Below are 26,587 nucleotides of genomic sequence, written 5' to 3'. Positions count from 1 at the left end.
TTGACCTTTTCTTCATCAACTTGAACCCCTTTGGAACTCACTACAAAACCAAGAAACACAACATGGTCTTTGCAAAAAATACATTTTTCAAGGTTAGCATACAATTGTTCCTTCCTAAGCACACAAAACACCAATTATAAGTGTGCAACATGCAAATCAAGGGTTGTGTTATAAAGAAGGATATCATCAAAGTACACCACCACAAATTTACCAATGAATTCTCTCAAAACATGGTTCATTAATCTCATGAAAGTGCTTGGTGCATTAGTCAAACCGAAAGGCATAACCAACCATTCATATAATCCATATTTAGTTTTGAAAGCAGTTTTCCATTCATCTCCTTCTTTAATCCTTATTTGATTGTAACCACTTTTCAAGTCAATTTTGGAAAAGAAACAAGCACCACACAATTCATCAAGCAAATCATTAAGTCTAGGTATTGGATACCTATATTTAATGGTAATATTGTTTAAAGCTCTACAATCGGAGCACATCCTCCAAGAACCATCTTTTTTTGGAACCAAAATTACCGGGACAGCACATGGACTCATGCTATCTCTTACCCATCCTGTTGGACAAGTGACCTCAGATAGTGGTAACCCACTCCATTAAAGATGGGAGGTCTATTTATAGAATTTCCCTCGGGAAGCAAGTAGTTTGATGAGGCCATAATTCTTGAAGCTTCTAAACTTTATACAAGAATAAAGCTCTGATACTACTTATTGGACAAGTGGCCTCAGATATCTTAAGAAGGGGGGGTTGAATTAAGATATTACAAATTATTTCCCCAATTAAAAATTCTATTTAACTTTCTATTCAAGTTATTAATTCCCTTAATAATGAATTTCTTAAATATTGATTCAAAATTGAACAATTTGAATATGAATATAAAACAATAATAAATGAAGGATTTTAAGGGAAGAGAAAGTGCAAACTCAGATTTATACTGGTTCGGCCACACCCTTGTGCCTACGTCCAATCCCCAAGCAACCCGCTTGAGAGTTCCAATATCTTGTAAATTCCTTTTACAAGTTCTAAACACACAAGGACAATCCTTCCTTTGTGTTTAGAATTCTTTCACAACAAGAGACCATCGGTCTCTTAATCCCTTTTCAGAATAAAGAAGAAGAGAAGAAGAAATCTCTCTTGAAAGAGATAGATTGAACAATTTGAGCACTCAAATAATTCCTTATTGAATCACAAGTGTTTTGGCCAAGGAATTTGTAAGAGGATAAAACGATTTTTCTTTTTAAGAGGATAAGACCTTTTTGTTCTGAAAAACTCTTTTCAAATTCATGTCTCAAGTCACATATATATAGGCCTTTGATAGCCATTCAAGAACCAAATAAAAAGATGTGACTGTTGAGAATATCTTCTAAAAATATGCTCTGGTAATCGATTACAATATGTGTGTAATTGATTACAAGCTTTAAAATTTGAATTAAAAATGTTCAGTAACTGCTGGTAATCGATTACCAAATATGTGTAATCGATTACACAGTGCAAATTTTGAATTCAAATTTTAATAGTTGTTGTAAATCAGTTTTGGCCACTGGTAATCGATTACATCCTCTGGTAATCGATTACCAGAGAGTAAATTTCTGGAAAAAGACTTTTTAACTTAAATTTCTTGGCCAAACCTTTTGCTACTTCAATTGGAATTCCTTTCCTATTAAATATACTCTTCCTAAGACTCTAGAGGCTGTCTTGATCATCCATCTTGAATATCTTTGATTTCTTTGTCTTGAATAAAGCTTTGAGAAACATGTAACCCTTTGGCATCATCAAAACATTCAGCTTGATCCTTTGTCTACAATCTCCCCCTTTTTGATGATGACAATCCCTGAAATCAAGACAAGCTATATACAAGATGATAGCACGTTCACACAACCCTTACTCCCCCTATCTTTTGGCATGTATGCCTAACTTTACTTAATGATAAATTTCTAATTGATTTCTAACCCAAGTTCTCTCCCCCTTTGGCAACATAAAAAAGAACTAAGCAACACAATCAAAATCCAAACAGAGCCAAACAATAAACCAAAATAAATCCATACATTGTCATAACCAATCCAAAACAAAGTCGAGAAATATAATAATACTTAATAACAGTGCAAGATTACGATAACTAGAACATCAAAAAGCCAAATACACGGCGATAAACTAAAGTACTAATAATACTTAATCACTAATAATACTTAGTCATAATACTTAAGCTAAGATGATGATGGAGGCGGTGGTGGTGGATCAAAGCAAGTACGGATGAAGGAGACATCTTCTTCAACTTTGGTGATCCTTGATTCCATGGCATCGAACCGCATGTCGACTTGCAATTCCATGGCATCAAACTTGTCACCAAAAAAGGTCTGAAGACCATCAAACTTGTCCATAAGCCTTCGAAGAAGAGTGGAATTATCTTCAACTGGTAGGTTGCCTTCTTCATCAGCGAGTTGAGTGCCCTTTTTGACCCAAGAGCCATCAGGCTCTTTGCGGTAACCAAAAGAAGCAATCACAGAAGCACCAATTAAAAAAGATCTCTTGATTGGAACATAAGGTTCAGAATCAAGAGGAATTTGAAAATGGAGAAAAAAGAGAGTAACAAGATGTGGATATGGCAAAGGAGCATTTAATCGCAATGCCTTATGCATGTGATATCTGACTAAGTGTGTCCAGTCAAGTTGACGCTCGGTATGAAAGGCCCACATGATAATAAGATCTTCCTCAGAAACCTGGGCAAGGTTGGAAGATCGTGGAAGCAAAATCCGCACAATAAGATAATGAACCGGCAAGAAGGCGTCCGGTCATATCCGCATGGTTGGTGCAAACCAACTGGCGGGCATCATGTGCAGAGAAATCAAATTTCCAATTGTCATTCAGTGTACCTTCAAATGGTACACCGTCACTGGACAATTGGGTTAAGTCATGGAAAAGGGATTGGTCAATGACCATTTTTATCCCAAAAACCTCAGAAATCAAAGTGTTGTCCTGAATTTCAAGATTACAATAAAAGGCTTTAACCAATTTAGGATAAACAAACAATTGTAATGACATGAAAGGTATGAGACCTAAATTCTGAAATGCTTGAATGCAATCAAAGGTTTCAGCAGAAAAGAATTCCATATCAATGAACTTAGGGTCGATAATGGAACGAGATGAGAAAAAGATTTGAATACCGTTTCTGCTGTTCTTCAGAAGAAAACAATATGGAAGAGGATAAGGAGGGTGGAATTGGTGTTGTGGATGCGTTGGTGGCTCCGGAACGATGAGCTCTTGAAGCCGAAGCGGAGGCGGATGAACCCTTTCGTTTCTTTGATGATTCTGCCATATGATGGAGTTTTTGCAGATTTCAATCGGTGAAATCAATAGAAAATTGAAAAAGAAGTAGATTGCAAGTTACGGGAGTCGATTTGATGAAAAAATGAGTGAGATAGGAAGGTTTGGGGGTTTGGGAATGGAGGAACGTCGCAAGGAGGAAGGGGCTGCACAGGGGTTTCTGAAAAACGTGATATTTATAGACCAGGACGCTTGGTAATCGATTACAAGTTTTGGTAATCGATTACAGGTGGAGGCAGCCTACTGGTAATCGATTACATGAAGACTGTAATCGATTACAGGCCATCTGTTCTAGCGTAATTGATTACAGTATTCATGTAATCGATTACCAGAACAAAACAATAGCCTTTTCCTAAAAGAAAACTTATTTCTAAGTTTAAAAATTTATCCTATCTTAAGAGTTAATTATACTAACAAGAAAAGTAAACTAAATTAAACAAAAACAAGTGTCATACTTAATCAAAACACAATCAATCAATCATAAACTTTACCTATCCAAATCACTAAGGTCTACAAGTCCTAATTCTCTTCTTATTGAAAAGAATATATCCTTTGGGAGAGGTTTTGTAAAGATATCAGCAAGCTGATTCTTTGTATCAACAAACTCTAGCAAAAAATCTCCCTTTAGAACATGGTCTCTTAGAAAATGGTGTCTAATTTCTATATGTTTCGTTCTAGAATGTTGTACAGGGTTTTTGGATAGATTTATGGCACTAGTGTTATCACACCTAATAGGTATTCGATCAAGAAGGATACCATAATCAGATAATTGTTGCTTCATCCATAAAATCTGTGCACAACAACTGCCGGCAGAGATATATTCCACTTCAGGAGTGGATAAAGCAACACTGTTTTGTTTCTTACTATGCCATGAGACAAGAGCGGATCCAATGAATTGACAAGTTCCACTTGTGCTTTTTCTATCAGTTTTAGATCCGGAAAATTCAGAATCAGAATATCCTATTAAGTTACATGTTGAGTTCTTAGGATACCATAATCCTAAATTTATTGTAGCTAATAAATATCTCATGATTCTCTTAACTGCACACAAATGTGATTGTTTGGGGTTGGATTGAAACCTAGCACACATGCATACACTAAACATAATATCAGGTCTACTGGCAGATAAATAAAGAAGAGATCCGATCATACCTCGATATTGTTTCATGTCTATAGACTGACCGGATTCATCTTTATCTAAGTAACAGTTAGTGCTCATCGGTGTAGCCATGTGTTTTGTACTTTCCATCCCAAATCTTTTGATCAATTCCTTACAGTACTTGGCTTGATTGATGAATATACCTTCTTGAGTTTGCTTGATTCTTAATCCCAGGAAGTACTTTAGTTCTCCCATCATTGACATTTCAAATTCACTTTGCATATCAAGGGAAAACTCCTTGCACAATGAATCATTAGTGGATCCAAAAATTATATCATCAACATATATTTGAACTAAAAAAATATCATTATGCTTTCTCTTTATGAATAATGTGGTATCCACTTTTCCTCTAGAAAATTCTTTTTCTAGGAGAAAATTGCTTAAATGTTCATACCATGCCCTAGGGGCTTGTTTCAAACCATAAAGAGCCTTTTGCAATTTATAAACATGATTTGGTTTATCTGGGATTTCAAAACCTGGGGGTTGTTCAACATATACTTCTTCTTGAATTAAGCCATTTAGAAAAGCACTTTTAACATCCATTTGATAGAGCTTAAAATTCATTATGGATGCATATGCTAAGAGCATTCTAATGGCTTCTAATCTTGCAACTAGAGCATATGTTTCTTCATAGTCTATTCCCTCTTCTTGATTATACCCTTTTGCTACTAACCTAGCCTTATTTCTAATAATTATGCCATGTTCATCCAATTTATTTCTAAAAACCCATTTTGTTCCTATGACAGGATAATTTTCAGGTTTTTCTACTAGTTTTCACACGTTTCTTTCAAATTGATTCAGTTCTTCTTGCATGGCAATGATCCAGTTATCATCTACTATGGCTTCTTTTATATTTTTAGGTTCAATCATAGATACAAAAGCCATATTATTGCATAAATCTTTAAGAGAATGCCTAGTTGGTACCCCTTTTGATATATCACCAATAATGTTGTCGAGGGGATGATCTCTTGAGGCTTTCCATTCTCTTGGAAGTTCATTATTTGCTCTAACTCCATTATCTTGAGAATCCTCATTGCTTCCTTCATCTTTTTCTTTAGAGTCATTTCCATGAATATGTGTATCTTCTAAGGAATCTGAAATATCATCTAAAAAATTCTTCCTTGGAAGAATGGCATTAGACTCATCAAAGGAAACATTTATAGACTCTTCAATTGTCATTGTTCTTTTATTATATATTCTATAAGCTTTACTATGCAGAGAATATCCAAGGAAAATACCTTCATCTTACTTAGCATCAAATTTTCCTAAGTTATCTTTTCCATTATTCAATACAAAACATTTACAACCAAAGATATGAAGATGTGAGATGTTTGGTTTTCTGCCATTGAACAATTCATATGGAGTTTTCTTTAAAATGGGTCTTATTAAAGCCCTATTTAAAATGTAGCATGCAGTGTTAACGGCTTCAGCCCAAAAGTATTTTGGAAGAGGAGTATCATTTAATAAAGTTCTAGCAATCTCTTCCAAAGATCTATTTTTCCTTTCAACAACACCATTTTGTTGAGGGGTTCTTGGTGCAGAAAAGTTATGCTCAATCCCATGCTTATCACAACATAATTCAAATTCTTTATTTTCAAACGCACCCCCATGATCACTCCTAATAGATATAATCTCGAGATTTTTCTTATTTTGAATGATTTTTGCAAGTTTTCTAAATGCTTGAAATGCATCATTCTTATGAGTGATAAAAAGAGTCCATGTGTATCTAGAATAATCATCAACTATAACAAGAGCATAGTAACTTCCTCCAAAACTCATGATTCTGGAAGGACCAAACAAATCCATATTTAATAATTGTAAGGGTTGAGTAGTTGAAACAATGTTTTTAGATTTGAAAGAAACTCTAGTTTGTTTTCCCTTTTGACATGCATCACATAGCCTATCTTTTTCAAATCTTAGTTTTGGCAAACCAACAACTAAATCTTTTGATATTAATCTATTTAAGTGTTCCATGTTTATATGTGCAATCCGTTTATGCCACAACCATGGATCATCATCTTTACTAAGAAAACATTGATTATTATCTAGTTTTTGACTTAAGTCTATCATGTAAACATTGTTGACTCTAAACCCTATATGCTTTATATTTGTATCATGTTTATGTTCAATGACACACTTTTGAGAATCAAATGATACCAAATAGCCTTTGTCACATAATTGACTCACACTAAGCAGACTATGTTTAAGACCTTCAACAAGTAGAACATTTTCAATGGAGGTTGAAGAATTTGTACCTATTTTTCCAACTCCAAGAATTCTACCTTTGTTGTTGTCACCATAAGTTACATGTCCGCTTTTCTTGGGAGAGATATGTGTGAATTTTGATTCGTCTCCCGTCATATATTTTGAGCATCCGCTATCTATGTACCACTTTTTCCTCAAGGGTTCCTACAAAATCAAGGTTGTAACTTAGGTACCCAAACTTTATTGGGTCCTTGTGTGTTAGTATGAATAACAGATCCTTTTGGGACCCAAATCATTTTAATATTGTTACAATTTCTTCTAAAATAGCATGTAGATGTGCCATGCCCTTTTCTTCCACAGTAAAAACATGTGATAGAACTAGAATTATATTTTTGTGTGGAAGTAAAGAAATTTTTATGAAATTTTTGTTGTTTTTCAGATTTATATCCTAGTCCAGTCTTATTGGAGGCATGTCTTTGTTTTCCTAATATGACATCTAAATTATTTTTCCTATAAGAGAATTTTGCAAGTGAGTTTTTCAATTCTTTAATTTCTTTTTCATACTTTTCACAACAACTACAAGAATCTGACATTTTCTTGTCAGAAATAGTAGAGATATGAACTTTTTCATTTGGTTTAGAAATTGAGACTTCATTTCTAAGATGATCTAATTCTTTGTTTAATTTTGAAATTTCATTTTCTAAATTTGAAATTGTTTTCTTTGAAGATGCAACTAACTTTGCAAGTTTAATTGACTCTTTATGCAGATCAGCAAATGCATCTTGCAATTCATCAAAAGAAATAAATAAGTTGTTTGAAGATGTTACCTCTTCATCACTTTCATAAGTTTTAGCCATAAGGCAAAGGTTTATCTCTTCATTTTCTGAATCTTCAGAAGATTCCATATCGTTTTCATCCCATGTAATGTATGCTTTCTTCAATTTCTTTTCATTAATATTTTTCTTTTCAGACTTCTCCATCTTTTTCTTGAAAATGGGGCAATCAACCCTCAGATGTCCAAGTTGATTGCACTCAAAGCATTTTAGAGTAGAGGATGAAGTTTTTGTCCTTCTTTTAGATTTAAAATTTGGTCGCTTTTGATTTCCTCTGACTCTCAGGAACTTGTTGAATCTTTTTACAAAAAGACTAATATCTTCATCATTATCCAAGTCAATTGAATCTTCTTTATCACTGTCTTCTTGGATTGCAGATGAGACTTTAAGAGTGATTCCCTTCTTCTTCTTATCAGTTTCTTCATGTTGATTTAATCTCAATAATTCCATTTCATGCTCCTGCAATTTTCCAAATAACGTAGCAAGAGACATACTAGACAAATCTTGAGATTCTGTGATGGCTGTTACCTTTAGTTGCCATTCTCTATTAATACATCTTAAAACTTTATTTACTAGATCTTCATTTTGAAAAGTTTTTCCTAGAGATGCAAGATGTGGCGTCCCTAAATTAATTACTGGTTTAATAGTAATAATTTAAATAAACAAAAAAAACATGGTAAATTTTTTTTTATTCTTCTTTTCCCTTTTCATATCTTTCTCTTTTTTTTTTCACAATAACTAGGTGTAGAAGGAAAATCCTTACTATAAAGTCCTGAATGGCCAGTTCACAACTCTATTCGGAGTCATTTCTTTCTTACCGCTCATAATTCTCTAAATTACTTTGCTATTTCAAAAGGAAGAATATACCAGTCATTACTTTAGGTCGTCACGTGAAAATAAAAGAATAAAATACGGTCGATAAACTCTTTTACAAATAAAGTTGCTAATGCTTTCTTTTCAAATAACAAGATCGATCATAAATGCACTCATCATTTAAAGCTGTCCAAAATATGGGAGTTTTACAAAATACATAGTGTCATCCAGAGCAAAAGTGTTCATAGTGGTGGCTTCAGCCACATGTATACAATCATCAAATTCCTATACATCAGGTCTACCCATACAAAAACAAAAGAGTAAACCTAACAGTCAGTCCTAGATACACCCACCCTCAAAAGTATACAAAACTAATCCAAAAAGGCTGTCCACTCCACCGTGCGCTGAAGCGTCCGTGCAGGTTCATCTGGATGCACCAAAGAAGTAACCGTGAATCGAATGGTGCCTCGAAATCGGCACCTCGTGTTGCCTTCGAGGGTCTCCCAAGCTCCCTCTAGGCACTCCATCTCAACTCGTTCACGGATTAGCTGCGCCGCCATCACGATCTACAAGGAAGAAAAGAAAGGGGTAGACTCTTTCACAAGAATCTAACTATGCCACAACACAAAGCTTCTCATAACCATTACATGCAAGAAAAAGGGGTATTTCTCTTCCTTAATTAGTCTAACCCGCGTATCTTGCCCCTACTATTCCTACCCTTACCAAAAACATATATGCATATACACTGAATAATACTTATATATATATAATCATTCAAAATACATCGTTTCCAAAAATTCCGGGTAGAAATTTCCAGGATGCTACAATACTCCCACCCTTTTAGGAATTTCGTCCCCGAAATTAACTACTCTATGAACAAACTTGGGTACAATTCTCTCATCCTATCCTCCAACTCCCATGTAGAATCACCCTCATCGGTTCCCCACTGCACCTTCACCAACGCGATCTCCTTTCCTCTCAACGACTTCATTCTTCGGTCAGTGATCTTCTGAGGTTGTGCTTTGTATGTGAGGTTATCCTTCACCTGCACCTCGTCCACTGCAAGTATATGTGATGGATCCGGGTTGTACCGTCTCAGTTGAGAGACATGAAACACAGGGTGCAAATTCGATAAACTTGGAGGTAAGGCGATATGATAAGCTACAGGCCCAATCTTCTTCAAAATCTGATATGGACCTAGATACTTGGGTGTCAACTTCCTAGCCTTAAGAGATCTTCCGACTCCGGTTACGGGAGAAACCTTCAAAAACACATGTTCTCCTTCCTGAAAATCTAGTGGCTTCCTCCTTCTATCATAATAGCTCTTCTGCCTATCCTGAGATGCTTTTATCTTCTCTCGAATCAACTTCACTTGTTCGTTAATCTGTTGTAGCATTTCAGGTCCAAGAAGTACTGCTTCTCCATCATCATACCAACAAATAGGAGTTTTGCACTTTCGTCCATATAGAGCTTCAAAAGGAGCCATACCAATGCTGGCTTGGTAACTATTGTTGTAAGTAAACTCAATCAATGGCAAACAATCCATCCAGCTACCTTGTTGCTCTATAATACACGCCCGAAGTAGATCCTCTAGAGTCTGAATGGTTCGTTCAGTCTGACCATCTGTTTGAGGATGATAAGCTGAACTAAGCTTCAGCTTTGTCCCCAAGGCTTCATGTAGACTTGTCCAAAATCGTGAAGTAAACCTCGGATCCCTGTCAGATACAATACTGGAGGGAATTCCATGCAACCTTACTACTTCCTTGATGTACAACTCCACGAGTTTCTCCATTCTATACTTCATATTCACCGGAATAAAATGAGCAGATTTGGTGAGTCGATCTACTATGACCCACACAGCATCATGCCCACGACTAGTCTTGGGTAAACTAGATACAAAATCCATAGACATGCTCTCCCATTTCCATTCCGGAATTTCCAATGGCTTCAATTCTCCTGATGGTCGCTGGTGCTCAGCCTTAGCCTTTTGACATGTCAAACATCTTGCTACATATTCAGCCACATCTTTCTTCATGCCATGCCACCAAAAACTTCTCTTCAAATCTTGGTACATCTTAGTCATTCCTGGATGGAAACTAAGACGACTTTTATGCGCTTCTTCCAAGATCTTAACTTTCAAATCATCTAAAGATGGCACACATATCCTCCCCTTGAATCTAATTAACCCGGTTGTGTCCTTCTCAAACTCCGCATTCTTATCCCCCATTACATCTAACACCTTGCCTTGTAGAAACAGGTCGCTCTCTTGAGCCTCACGTATGTGATCTACGAATTCATTGGTAATCTGCAACGTTCCCACAAATAAGCTCTTGGGTCGCACCTCGATTGCTAGATGCAGATCTCGGAACTCCTCTATCAATCTCTGCTCCAAACTCATCATAGTCGCAACATGTAAAGATTTCCGACTTAGCGCATCGGCTACTACATTAGCCTTTCCTGGATGGTAGGAAAGTCCAAAATCATAATCCTTGAGGAACTCCATCCATCTTCGTTGCCTCATATTGAGTTCCTTCTGATCGAACAAGTATTTGAGACTCTTGTGATCACTGAAAACTTCAAAATGAGTACCGTACAAATAATGCCTCCAAATCTTTAAGGCAAAGACCACCGCTGCTAGTTCCAAGTCATGAGTCAGATAGTTAACTTCATGAGGACATAATTGACGCGAAGCATAAGCCACTACTCTTCCCTCTTGCATCAACACACACCCCAAGCCTTGCCCGCTTGCATCGCAATACACTTCAAATGTTCTCTTAGGGTCGGGCAAAATTAACACTGGAGCTGTCGTCAACCGCCTCTTCAACTCTTGGAAACTTTGCTCACACTTCTCATTCCAAACAAACTTCTCATTCTTACGAGTCAACTTAGTTAGGGGCAATGCCAATTTAGAAAATCCCTCAATGAATTTTCTATAATAGCCAGCTAACCCCAAGAAGCTTCGAACCTCCGTTGGAGTTATCGGTTGTTGCCACTCCATAACCGACTCCACCTTGTTCGGATCCACCGCAACCCCGTCCTTAGAAATCACGTGCCCCAAGAACTGCACTTTCTCCAACCAAAAGTCACATTTCGACAGTTTGGCGAACAACTTCCTATCCCTCAGGATATGCAACACAATCCTCAAGTGCTTCTCATGCTCCTCCTTATTCCTCGAATACACTAGGATATCATCAATAAACACAACCACAAACTGATCCAAGTAATCATGGAATATACGGTTCATATAATCCATGAAAATTGCCGGAGCATTAGTCACCCCAAATGGCATGACTAAATACTCGTAGTGCCCATACCGAGTCCGAAACGCAGTCTTTGGGATATCTTCCTTTTTAACTCGAATTTGATGGTACCCCGATCGCAAATCTATCTTCGAAAATACCGTCGCTCCCCTCAATTGGTCAATCAAATCGTCTATCCTTGGTAGAGGATATTTGTTCTTGATAGTGACCTTGTTTAACTGCCGGTAGTCTACACACATCCTCATACTTCCATCCTTCTTCTTAACCAACAAGACCGGCGCTCCCCACGGTGATGCGCTTGGACGAACAAATTGTTTGCTCAAAAGGTCCTGCACTTGTGCCTTCACCTCTGCTAGTTCTACCGAAGACATTCTATAAGGCGCGATCGACACTGGATTTGCCCCAGGCACCAAGTCAATAATGAATTCCACTTCTCTCTCAGGTGGTAATTCACAAATGTCGTCAGGAAAAACTTCTGGAAATTCTGACACCACCGGTATACTACTAACTTCAGCATCCTCTTCCACATACATAGAGAACAACACCATGTAAGTTCGAACATCCCCCGTTCCTTCGTCGGCCGCATCCCCTTTCAAAAATTCACTTGGAACTACATCTCCACCAAACACTAGCATCTTCTCCTTACAGTCTAGAAAAATATGGTTAGTAGATAACCAATCCATCCCCAAGATCACATCTAGATGAGCTAAAGGTAGGCAAATCAAATCCGCCATAAAAGATCGACCCTCAACAATTATAGGACACTTCAAACACACTCGAGAGGTGGTTACAGGCTCGCTCGTCGGAGTAGACACCACCATATCATATGGTAACTCCGTCGCACATAACCCCAACCTCTCCACACATGCATGAGATATGAAAGAATGCGTGGCACTTGAATCATAAAGTACATCTAGTAGTTTATCAACAATCAAACACTTACACCGTATCAAATCGTCGGAGGCAGCCGCTTCTGAACTACTCATAGCAAACACCCGAGAGGGTACTTTTGGTCTTCCACCACTAGTGTTGTTGTTGCTAACATTACCGCTCCTTGTGGAATTAGTGGGTCCACGATTGACGGTGTTGGAATTGGCGGTCACCGTCAGTCTCTCGGTCGCTCTACATTCTCGAGCATAATGGCCCACCTTGCCACATACATAGCAATGGTTCTCCTGTGTCTGTTGGAGCTGTGGGCAATTCCTCTTAAGATGCAGTCCTCCACACTGAAAGCACTGTACCCCAGTCCCCCTTGACTGGCTCATGTTGGAGGTAGCCATAGGTTGCTTCCCCTTGCTGCTAGCATACGGCTTCATCCTCTTGTTACCATTCCCCCTAAAAGGATGGTTTCTCTGAGATCCTCCAACACCTCTAGCTTGCCTCTCCTTCATCTTATCTTCAAAAATCCTGCACTTTGTCACCAGCTGGTTAAAATCTGTGATCTGCATATAACTAACCGCTTGTTGGATCTCCAACCGAAGCCCATTCTCAAACTGAGCACATAAATCTTCCTCATTCCGAGCATCTTGGTATTGAGGCCAATACTGCAGAAGCTCATTAAACTTAGGCGTGTACTCCCCAACAGACATGTTTCCTTGCTTCAAATCTACAAATTCCCTCGCCTTCCGCTTCCTGAGATCTCGCGGAAAGTAATTCTCCAGGAATTTGTCCTTGAAGGCATTCCAAGGAATTACGCCTCCAGGTGCAACAAATGAAGGCTTCACGAACTTCCACCAATTCTCGGCCTCTCCTTGGAGCATAAATGTCGCATAAAGAACCTTATGCTCCTCAAGGCAACCCATCGCCTCGAAAATCTTTTCCGTCTCAGCTAACCACAACCTAGCACCTTCCGGATCATAGTCTCCACTGAACTTTGGCGGGTGGTTCTTACGGAAAGCCATGAGTCCCCGATACTCCGCCGGCTCCACATAACGTTCCTGCACTAGAGTTTCCAGCACAACGGTGATGCGGTCAAGGACGTCACGGTTCTGATCCCTACCACGTCCTGCCATACCTATCCTGTAGGGAAACTATTAGCACCCAAGAAATCCTAAAGAGAGAGTGTACCACACAGGCTATGACAGTTATAACAACATCCTTCTCTCTATACATACTCATACACACAACAATCCTGTGAATCAGTCACACATCCATGCTCAAGACAAGAAGGCAAAAATACACACAATGTGTGACTTAACGTCACTCCCCGAAACCTACTCCCAAGTTTCAGAGATACACAGCATTCACACAGCAAGACCATAACAGGTTCACTAGAATCCAACTTTTGCTCTGATACCACCAATTGTGGCGTCCCTAAATTAATGACTGGTTTAATGGTAATGATTTAAATAAACAAAAAAAACATGGTAAATTTTTTTTTATTCTTCTTTTCCCTTTTCATATATTTCTCTTTTTTTTTCACAATAACTAGGTGTAGAAGGAAAATCCTCACTATAAAGTCCTGAATGGCCAGTTCACAACTCTATTCGGAGTCATTTCTTTCTTACCGCTCATAATTCTCTAAATTACTTTGCTGTTTCAAAAGGAAGAATATACCAGCCACTACTTTAGGTCGTCACGTGAAAATAAAAGAATAAAATACGGTCGATAAACTCTTTTACAAATAAAGTTGCTAATGCTTTCTTTTCAAATAACAAGATCGATCATAAATGCACTCATCATTTAAAGCTGTCCAAAATATGGGAGTTTTACAAAATACATAGTGTCATCCAGAGCAAAGGTGTTCATAGTGGTGGCTTCAGCCACATGTATACAATCATCAAATTCCTATACATCAGGTCTACCCATACAAAAACAAAAGAGTAAACCTAACAGTCAGTCCTAGATACACCCACCCTCAAAAGTATACAAAACTAATCCAAAAAGGCTGTCCACTCCACCGTGCGCTGAAGCGTCCGTGCAGGTTCATCTGGATGCACCAAAGAAGTAGCCGTGAATCGAATGGTGCCCCGAAATCGGCACCTCGTGTTGCCTTCGAGGGTCTCCCAAGCTCCCTCTAGGCACTCCATCTTAACTCGTTCACGGATTAGCTGCGCCGCCATCACGATCTACAAGGAAGAAAAGAAAGGGGTAGACTCTTTCACAAGAATCTAACTATGCCGCAACACAAAGCTTCTCATGACCATTACATGCAAGAAAAAGGGGTATTTTAAGGCTTTCCATCTCTGGTAATCGATTACACAGCCTTGGTAATCGATTACCAGAGGCTAAACTTGAATTACACAGCCTCAAGACATGAAATATGCAAAAATGCACTGTGTAATCGATTACACATACCTGGTAATCGATTACCAGTGACCCATTCCTCTGTGTAATCGATTACACAGGCTGGTAATCGATTACCAGAGGCTCCCTTAGTTTCCTGACTTCGTTTTCAAGCCTGGTAATCGATTACACCCCGTGGTAATCGATTACCAGAGACCATCTTAGCCTCCTGTCTTCATTTTTAAGCCTTGTAATCGATTACCCACCCTTGGTAATCGATTACCAGAGGCCACAATCCACATATCACACAAAATTCACAGCTGGCCAGCCACCACAAGCCTCCTTGCTTTGTGGTCTTTGTTCCTTTTATCTGTTGACTGCCAGGAGCTCGCCTGTTTAGGTACATCACAGGTTCTCACTGACTGACTATGCCCGGGTTGGGTCGGGATTGGTCAAGCTTGGTTTTGGGCAATAGCACCCCACCTGACGTCCCCAAGGTCTCCTGACCCCCGCGACATATCTCCAGGTACCACTCTGTGGTCAACAATAAAAGCAGGAAGTTTCACCCTTCAACACTTCCTCATCTCAAGCTTGTAGGATTATGGGGTACCCATCACATGTGGTACTAGGTGGCGGTCGGGCGATGGTGCACAACAAGTTTTCCACATCCACAATGCGCGCATAAACCCACCATCCCCTGTTGCCCACCTCCAACTGAGCTCACGTACTCCCACGTAGCCCATATCCTCGTTTCTCTCAATACCGGTTCCCCATCAATCCTCCCAAGCTTCCACAACATCCAAGCAAAACAACATTCAAACAGCACAAGCTATCACAGCCAAGCAAAACAGAGCAAAGGCAGAAAACTCTGCTCAACACATCAACCAAAATCATAGCTTTTCTCACTTAAAGACCACAGTAACAATTCCTTCGATCCAATTCGTTAACCGTTGGATCGACTCCAAAATTTTACTGGAAGTCTATAGTGCATAAGCCTACATTGTGACCGTTGGGATCTACTAGCAAACATCCAGAACTCATTCTGTACTACTCTTTCCACAGCCAACCACACACAAGCATTTTCTGCACCAAGCTAAAATCCTGCTGCACCTATTTTGACAGCAAAATTCTGCATAAGTGCAGATTTCGAAAATCACACTTCCCCTCATCCAATCTTGCTCAAATCAAATCCTACAAGTCCCAAATCATGTATCAAACATGTCTAAACCAAAGCCAAGCTTCAAACCACAGCAACACAAAATCTAGGTGTCCAAAACCCCTCAATTCAATGGGTTTTCTGGGTTTGAAAAGTGAAATTTAGAATGAGGTAAATTTGAAGCAAACTCTCACCTCACACAAGTCCATAACATCAATCTAAACTTGCTCAAACTGAATTTACACCAAAAATTCCACCGAATCAAAATTTGACCCCTCAACACCCAATTTTGCCCTAGAAATGGCTCTTGGTTCACTTTGGTCATTTGTTTTTCTCTCTAGCACAGTCCAAGCTTTCTCATAAGTCCTAAATGACATTTCAAGCTAGGATTAACTTACTTTAACCTCCATTTACCACAGAATTCAGACGTAACCTTCCAACCCTCAAAGCCTCACTCTTTTTCCACTCATAACATCACATTCTCACTTTCTAACCCTAGGTTAGTTCTACCCTTCATCTCTAACAGTTTTCCATCAGCAATTTCAGCATATAAACATCACAAACATCATCACAAAAACCCTAAAACAGAATGGGTATGTTTAACTCATCCAACATGGCAATTTCAACAAGCTTTCAACAAAAGTCTTCACAAATAATCATCACACAGCAGAACCCTAGCAAGACTACCCATCATATCTCCCAAAACCCCATACCCACGAAAATCAAAGGAGAAAGAAGTCCACCCAAACCTGAATTTTCGAAGTCCCACTCGTAGTCACGCACTTCACGACCCCGAAAATGCTCTCCTTTCACGATTTGGGGCAGAAATGAGCACCAAAGGTTGAAGCTTTGTGTGGAGCTTCAATGGTGAATGAGGGAGGAAGAAAAGCAACGTGAGGGAGAGGGAGAGAGAGCTTCTGAAAATGTGGGGCTGAGTGAGGAGAGAGAGGGTTGCTTTTTGGTTTTAAATAAAAGGGTTTTTCTCTTTTTCTATTATTTTATTTAAGCAATGCCACATGTCTCCATTTGAGTGGAGCAAGAAGGGCCCACTTTCCCTTTTTGACTGTGACCCATACTCAGTCACAAAAGTGAGGAAAATCTGACCTTTGAAACGCTAAAATCCTGCCTCGGTTTGCGTGCCATTTCTCTGGTTCCAAATCCTCGCGTTTCTCTGCGTCCGTCGGGGCCAGTTTTCGAAAGTAAGCAATATATATATCAAAACGCTCAGAATAAAACCCCGAGCGTGGTTCAGAGGTTGGTTTCGTTAAATTCTAAGTTGCACGCAAAATGATTATTTTTAACTAATTAATTAAGAATTAACCCATAACCTCCCAGTTATGGATTTCTCTTCCTTAATTAGTCTAACCCGCGTATCTTGCCCCTACTATTCCTACCCTTACCAAGAACATATATGCATATACACTGAATAATACTTATATATATATAATCATTCAAAATACATTGTTTCCAAAAATTCCGGGTAGAAATTTCCAGGATGTTACACAAGATGATTAACTATGTGTGTGAACCTCTTTTGCATGTCTTGTATACTTTCATTTACATTTATCCTAAACAGTTCATATTCACGAGTTAAAGTGTTTATCCTAGATCTTTTAACATCTGTTGTGCCTTCATGTGTTACTTGTAGTGTATCCCACATATCCTTAGCACTTTTACAATTTGAAACCCTAAAGTATTCATCTATTCCTAGGGCAGATGTAATAATATTTTTGGCCTTTAAATTATATTGTACTAATCTTCTTTCTTCCTCAGTCCAATCTGCTCTAGGTTTTTCTATTGTTGCACTTACGGCCATTATAGAGGGAACATAAGGTCCTTGTTCTATGGCTTCCCAAATATTTAAATCTATTGCCTCTATAAAGATTTGCATGCGGGTTTTCCAGTAGTGGTAACCCACTCCATTAAAGATGGGAGGTCTATTTATATAATTTCCCTCGAGAAGCAAGTAGTTTGATGAGGCCATAATTCTTGAAGCTTCTAAACTTTATACAAGAATAAAGCTCTGATACTACTTGTTGGACAAGTGGCCTCAGATATCTTAAGAAGGGAGGGTTGAATTAAGATATTACAAATTATTTCCCCAATTAAAAATTCTATTTAACTTTCTATTCAAGTTATTAATTCCCTTAATAATGAATTTCTTAAATATTGATTCAAAATAGAACAATTTGAATATGAATATAAAGCAATAATAAATGAAGGAGTTTAAGGGAAGAGAAAGTGCAAACTCAGATTTATACTGGTTCGGCCACACCCTTGTGCCTACGTCCAGTCCCCAAGCAACCCGCTTGAGAGTTCCACTATCTTGTAAATTCCTTTTACAAGTTCTAAACACACAAGGACAATCCTTCCTTTGTGTTTAGAATTCTTTCACAACAAGAGACCCTCGATCTCTTTATCCCTTTTCAGAATAAAGAAGAAGAGAAGAAGAAATCTCTCTTGAAAGAGATAGATTGAACAATTTGAGCACTCAAATAATTCCTTATTGAATCACAAGTGTTTTGGCCAAGGAATTTGTAAGAGGATAAATCGATTTTGCTTTTTAAGAGGATAAGACCTTTTTGTTCTAGAAAACTCTTTTCAAATTCGTGTCTCAAGTCACATATATATAGGCCTTTGATAGCCATTCAAGAACCAAATAAAAAGATGTGACTGTTGAGAATATTTTCTGAAAATATGCTCTGGTAATCGATTACAGTTTGTGTGTAATCGATTACAAGCTTTAAAATTTGAATTAAAAATGTTCAGTAACTGTTGGTAATCGATTACCAAATATGTGTAATCGATTACACAGTGCAAATTTTGAATTCAAATTTTAATAGCTGTTGTAAATCAGTTTTGGCCACTGGTAATCGATTACATCCTCTGGTAATCGATTACCAGAGAGTAAATTTCTGGAAAAAGACTTTTTAACTTAAATTTCTTGGCCAAACCTTTTGCTACTTCAATTGGAATTCCCTTCCTATTAAATATACTCTTCCTAAGACTCTAGAGGCTGTCTTGATCATCCATCTTGAATATCTTTGATTTCTTTGTCTTGAATAAAGCTTTGAGAAACATGTAACCCTTTGGCATCATCAAAACATTCAACTTGATCCTTTGTCTACACATCCCTTACCAATGAGTTCCTCCACTTGTCTTTGGATCTCCTTGGTCTCTTGAGGGTTACTCCTATAAGCTGGCCTATTAGGCAAAGAAGCTCCCAGCACGAAATCAATTTGATGCTCAATTCCCCTCAATGGTGGCAACCTACTTGGAACACTTGATGGAAACACCTCCTCAAATTCCTGCAAAAGAGTTTTCACACTAGAAGGCAATTCAAAGTTGTCAAAAGTGTTAGTGGTCAAAACATAATTTTTGCAAATCAACAAATATAGGGGCTGTTTTGAATGAAACAACCCTTTGACCTGTCCTTTTGTAGCTAGAAAATTCTCCCTCACTTCAAGTGTTTCACGCATCTTTTACCTCTCTTGTGTTTCCCTCTTTTCTTTTTGAACTCTCAAGTGTTTGGCTCTCTTTTTCTTTTTCTCTCTTTTCTTGAAGAATTTTCTCTCTCATTTTTCTTTGATCCTCACACACTTCTTGTGGACTCAATGGTTTGAGCACTATCTTTTTGCCTTGATACGTGAAAGAGATCTTGTTGGTGAAACCATCATAATTAGCTCTCTTATCAAATTGCCATGGTCTCCCCAAGAGTAAGTGGCTGGCCTCCATAGGAACAACATCACAAAGCACCTTATCATTGTACTTTCCAATGGAAATATCCAACTCCACTTGCTTCCTTACTTGCACCTCTCCATCCTCACTAAGCCATTGAAGTTTATACGGCCTAGGATGTGGTTTTGTGACTAAATTCAATTTAGACACAAGTCTTGCACTTGCCACATTGGTACAACTCCCTCCATCAATGATCATCATGCAAACTTTGCCATTGATCAAACATCTAGTGTGGAAAATGTTTTCTCTTTGACTTTCCTCCATAGACTTCAATTGATGGCCAAGTAACCGCCTAATCATCAACAATTCTCCCTCAGGTGTTTTCTCCACTTCCTCCTCATCATCCTCACTCTCTTCTCCCTTTTCCACTTCGGAATCACTAATGAACTCTCCGTCTCTAAGAATCATGGCTTTCTTGTTAGGGCACTCATATGCGTAATGTCCCAAGCCTTGGCACCGAAAGCACTTCACATCCCGACTTTTTTTTTAGGATTGTTCTTGGAATTTTGGAGGAGTTTTTGATGGTATAGGTGTTGCATTAGAGGTGACAACCCCTTTACCCTTGTCCTTCCAACTAGAAGAACCATAATTAGCGAAACTCCTTTTGGCCACACCTTTTCTTTTCAATTGTTGTTCTACTCGAATTGTTTTGTGAAGCCAATCCTCCATTTCAACAAATTCCTGCAGCTCAACAATATCACTAATATCACTATTTAAACCATTAAGAAATCTAGCCATAGTTACCTCTTCATCCTCTTCTATCTTGGCTTGAATCATGAGCACTTCCATTTCTTTATAGTATTCCTCAACGCCTTTGCTACCTTGGAACAACTTTTGAAGTTTGAATTTTAAGTCCCTAGTATAGCTTGCCGGCACATACCGCTTCCTCATGATCCGTTTCATCTAAACCCAAGTTTCCACCAAAGGCTCCTCATTTCTAGCTCTCTCCCTTTGCAATTTGTTCCACCACACAAGAGCATAATCTGAGAATTTTGCAACTGCTAGCTTCAATATTTGGGCCTCCTCATAGGTGTTACATGAGAAGATATGCTCTATCTTGAGCTCCCACTCCAAATATGCCTCTGGATCACTTTTGCCTTTAAAGGGAGGAATGTTGAGCTTGACTCCTTCAATTCAGTTTGGCCTTGGACCACCACCGTTTCCTCCTCTCCTTTCTTCCTCATGACGTTCACGATTCTCTAATCTCTCAATTCTTTCATACAACTCCTCGTTGTTCTCCCTCAATAGTCTTTGCATTTGAGCATTGAGAGCATCCAACAAGAATCTTTGTGCCCCATCCAATTGATGTTCACCACCACCTTACATATTCAAAATAAAAATAATAATAGTTACATAGAAAATATAACCTCACCACACTCAAGTGTATCTCTCAAGTATGGCTTTTTTTTAAAAAAAATTTGTACACTCTTGCCTTTTTCCACTCTAGAATTCTCCTTGAGTTCTAAAACAATTCAAGATAAAGTTTACACAAAGTTCAACCACCAATTTGTGACAAGGAAAAGGCTTAGGGTTAGGCTAACAAAAGCTTAGAACAAGGATGAAAAATTCCAGCAACTACACAATGGGTTTTTTTTAAGGAATTAAACTTCATAATTTTGTAATTCAAACCTTCTAACAACCAATTATATTACCTTCAAGAATTTTTGAAAGCTATTATAGCATGAACCATTCAGCCCAAATAATTTTTTTTTAAATAAGTTTCTATATTTTTTTAATAAGAAATTCAAGGCCTAATTTTTGCAATGGTTCAGCCTCAATAAAAAAAAATAGCATGAACAAGGTAATATAAAATGGCAAGGAAGAAATTAGAAGGATGTTACCAAGAAATTTCAACCCAAGAACTCTTGAAAAACCCTTGAACTGGAGCTCTGATACCAAAATGATGTAAACCCATTTGCACAAGGGTTGAAGATGGATCTTCAAAGGTTTTTCTTTCTTCTTGTTTTTATGAAATTTATTGAACAAGAGAGAAAGTGACAAGTGTGGCGTCCCCAAAATAATGACTGATTTAATGGTAATGATTTAAATAACGAAAACCATGGTAAAATTTTTTTTTCTTCTTTTTCTTTTTCATTTCTTTCTCTTTTCACCATAACTAGGTTTAGAAGGAAAATCCTCACTATAGAGTCCTGAATGGCCAGTTCACAACTCTATTCGGAGTCATTTCTTTCTTACCGTTCATAATCTCTAAAACTAATTTGTTGTCTCAAAAGGAAGAATGTACCAGCCATTACTTTAGGTCGTCACGTGAAAATAAAAGAATGAAATACGGTCGATAAACTCTTTTACAAATAAAGTTGCAAATGCTTTCTTCTCAAATAACAAGATTGATCATAAATACATTCATCATTTAAAGCTATCCAAAATATGGGAGTTTTACAAAATGCATAGTGTCATCCAGAGCAAAGGCGTCCACAGTGGTGGCTTCAGCCACATGTATACAATCATCAAATTCCTATACAATAGGTCTACCCATACAAAAACAAAGGAGTAAATCTAACAGTCAGTCCTAGATACACCCACCCTCAAAAAGTATATAAAACTAGTCCGAAGAGTTGTCCACTAGGATGAAGAGCCTCCGCTGATCGCCATCTCCCCCGGGCCACTATCCTCCGTAGAATCTGCCTCAGATGCCGACATGACTTCCTCGGGAGAATCCACCTCAAGAAGTGGATCCTCATCACCCTCTAGAAAGTCAAGAGCATCCACAGTAGGCTCAGGAGGTAGCTCCTCAAGATCCTCCTCAGGGTCTTCCTCGAATGACGTTACCTCGATCACTTGGATGGGCTCCACTAGACGATATGGTGTAGGCGTGGGTAGTATCCACTCCACAGTGCGCTGAAGCGTCCGTGCAGGTTCATCTGGATGCACCAAAGAAGTAGCCGTGAATCGAATCGTTCCCCGAAATCGGCACCTCGCGTTGCCTTCGAGGGTCTCCCAAGCTCCCTCTAGGCACCCCATCTCTACTCGATCATGGATTAGCTGCGCCGCCATCACGATCTACAAGAAAGAAAAGAAACGGGTAGACTCTTTCACAAGAATCTAACTATGCCGCAACACAATGCGTCTCATAACCACTCCATGCAAGTAAAAGCGGTATCTTAAGGCTTTTCATCTCTGGTAATCGATTACACAACCTTGGTAATCGATTACCAGAGGCTAAACACGAATTACACAGCCTCAGGACATGAAACCTGCAAAAATGCACTGTGTAATCGATTACACATGCCTGGTAATCGATTACCAGTGATCCATTCCTCTGTGTAATCGATTACACAGGCTGGTAATCGATTACCAGAGGCCTCCACCATCTCCCAGTTCCCTTTTTAAGCCTGGTAATCGATTACACCCCTTGGTAATCGATTACCAGAAACTCTCCTGGTTTCCTGACCTCGTTTTCAAGCCTGGTAATCGATTACACCCCTTGGTAATCGATTACCATAGGCCATCTTAGCCTTCTGCCTTCATTTTTAAGCCTTGTAATCGATTACCCACCCTTGGTAATCGATTACCAGAGGCAATAACCCATATATCACACAAAGTTCACAGCTGGCCAGCCACCACAAGCCTCCTTGCTTTGTGGTCTTTGTTCCTTTTATCTGTTGACTGCCAGGAGCTCGCCTGTTTAGGTACATCACAGGTTCTCACTGACTGACTATGCCCGAGTTGGGTCGGGATTGGTCAAGCTTGGTTTTGGGCAATAGCACCCCACCTGACGTCCCCAAGGTCTCCTAACCCCCGCGACATATCTCCAGGTACCACTCTGTGGTCAACGAATAAAAGCAGGAAGTTTCACCCTTCTACACTTCCTCATCTCTAGCTTGTAGGATTATGGGGTACCCATCACATGTGGTACTAGGTGGCGGTCGGGTGATGGTGCACAACAAGTTTTCCACATCCACAAAGCGCGCATAAACCCACCATCCCCTGTTGCCCACCTCCATCTGAGCTCACGTACTCCCACGTAGCCCATATCCTCGTTTCTCTCAACACCGGGTCCCCATCAATCCTCCCAAGCTTCCACAACATCCAAGTACTTCAACATTCACACAACCCAAACTATCACAGACAAGAAAACAAGGCAAAGGCAGAAAACTCTGCCCAAAACACAAACCAAAATCACAGCTTTTCTCACTTAAAGACCCCAGTAACAATTCCTTCGTTCCAATTCGTTAACCGTTGGATCGACTCGAAAATTTTACTGGAAGTCTCTAGTACTTAAGCCTACATTGTGACCGTTGGGATCTACTAGCAAACATCCAGAACTCATTCTGTACTACTCTTTCCACAGCCCACCACACACAAGCATTTTTCTGCACAAAGCCAAAATTCTGCTGCACCTATTTGACAGTAAAATTCTGCATAAGTGCAGATTTCGAAAATCACACTTCCTCTCATCCAATCTTGCCCAAATCAAATCCTACAAGTCCCAAATCATGTATCAATCATATCCAAACCAAAGCCAAGCTTTAAAGCACAGCAACACAGAATCTAGGTGTCCAAAACCCCTCAATTCAATGGGTTTTCTAGGTTTGAGAAGTGAGATTGAGAATGAGGTAAATTTGGAGCAAACTCTCACCTCACACAAGTCCATAACATCAATTTAAACTTGTTCAAACTGGACTTACGCCTAAAATTTCACCGAATCAAAATTTGACTCCTCAACACCCAAATTTACCCTAGAAATGGCTCTTTGTTCTCTTTGGTCATTGGTTTTTCTCTCTAGCGCAGTCCAAGCTTTCTCATAAGTCCTAAATGACATTTCAAGCTAATATTAACTCACTCTAACCTCTAAATACTATCAATTCCAGATTTGGCCTTCCAGCCCTAAAAAATTCACTCTTTTTCCACTCCTAACACCACATTCTCACTTTCTAACCCTAGGGTAGTTCTACCCTTCATCTCTAACAGTTTTCTATAAGCAATTTCAGCACATGAACATCACAAGCATCATCATAAAAACCCTAAAACAGAATGGGTATGTTTAACTCATCCAAACATAGCAATTTCAACATGCTTTCCACAAATTCCTTCACAAATAACTATCATGAAGCAGAAACTTAGCAACACTACCCATCATATTTCCCAAAACCCCATACCCACGAAAATCAAGAGAGAAAGAAGTCCACCCAAACCTGAAATTTCGAAGTCCCACTCATAGACACGCACATCACAACTTCGAAAATGCCCTCCTTTCGCGATTTGGAGCAGAAATGGGCACCAAAGGTTGAAGCTTTGTTGGGCAACAATGGTGGAGGAAGAAAAGAGAAAGCTACGTGAGAGAGGGAGAGAAAAGGCTTCTGAATATGTGGGACTGAGTGAAGAGAGAGAGAGTTGCTTTTTGTTTTAAAAAAAAGGGTTTTCTCTTTTTCTATTATTTTATTTAAGCTATGCCACATGTCTCCATTTGAGTGGAGCAAAAAAGGCCCACTTTCTCTTTTGATTGTGACCCATACTCAGCCACAAAAAGTGAGAAAATCTGACCTTTGAAACGCTAAAATCCTGCCTCGGTTTGCGTGTCGTTTCTCTGGTTCCAGTTTCTCTGCGTCCGTCGGGGCCAGTTTTCGAAAGTAAGCAATATGTATATCAAAACGCTCAGAATAAAACCCCGAGCGTGGTTCAGAGGTTGGTTTCGTTAAATTTTAAGTCGCACACAAAACGATGATTTTTAACTAATTAATTAAGAATTAACCCATAACCTCCCAGTTATGGATTTCTCTTCCTTAATTAGCCTAACCCGCATATCTTGCCCCCACTATTCCTACTTCTATCAATAACATATATGCATATACACTGAATAATACTTATATATATAATCATTCAAAATACATCGTTTCCCAAAAATTCCGGGTAGAAATTTCTAGGATGTTACAATACTCCCACCCTTTTAGGAATTTCGTCCCCGAAATTAACTACTCTATGAACAAACTTGGGTACAATTCTCTCATCCTATCCTCCAACTCCCATGTAGAATCACCCTCATCGGTTCCCCACTGTACCTTCACCAACGCGATCTCTTTTCCTCTCAACGACTTCATTCTTCGGTCAGTGATCTTCTGAGGTTGTGCTTTGTAGGTGAGGTTATCCTTCACCTGTACCTCGTCCACTACAAGTATATGTGATGGATCTGGGTTGTACCGTCTCAGTTGAGAGACATGAAACACAGGATGCAAATTCGATAAACTCGGAGGTAAGGCGATATGATAAGCTACAGGCCCAACCTTCTTCAAAATCTGATATGGACCTAGATACTTGGGCGTCAACTTCCTAGATTTGAGAGCTCTTCCGACCCCGGTTACAGGAGAAACCTTCAAAAACACATGTTCTCCTTCCGGAAAATCTAGTGGCTTCCTCCTTCTATCATAATAGCTCTTCTGCCTATCATGAGATGCTTTTATCTTCTCTCGAATCAACTTCACTTGTTCGTTAATCTGTTGTAGCATTTCAGGTCCAAGAAGTACTGCTTCTCCATCATCGTACCAACAAATAGGAGTTTTGCACTTTCGTCCATATAAAGCTTCAAAAGGAGCCATACCAATACTGGCTTGGTAGCTATTGTTGTAAGTAAACTCAATCAATGGCAAACAATCCATCCAGCTACCTTGTTGCTCTATAATACACGCCCGAAGTAGATCCTCTAGAGTCTGAATGGTTCGTTCAGTTTGACCATCTGTTTGAGGATGATAAGTTGAACTAAGCTTCATCTTTGTCCCCAAGGCTTCATGTAGACTCGTCCAAAATCGCGAAGTGAACCTCGGATCCCTGTCAGATACAATACTAGAAGGAATTCCATGCAACCTTACTACTTCCTTGATGTACAACTCCACCAGCTTCTCCATTCTAT

The sequence above is a fragment of the Glycine soja genome, chromosome 8 (genome assembly GCF_004193775.1).
Source record: "Glycine soja cultivar W05 chromosome 8, ASM419377v2, whole genome shotgun sequence".
Taxonomy (NCBI): Eukaryota; Viridiplantae; Streptophyta; class Magnoliopsida; order Fabales; family Fabaceae; genus Glycine; species Glycine soja.
Note: the sequence above shows the minus strand (reverse complement) of the source record.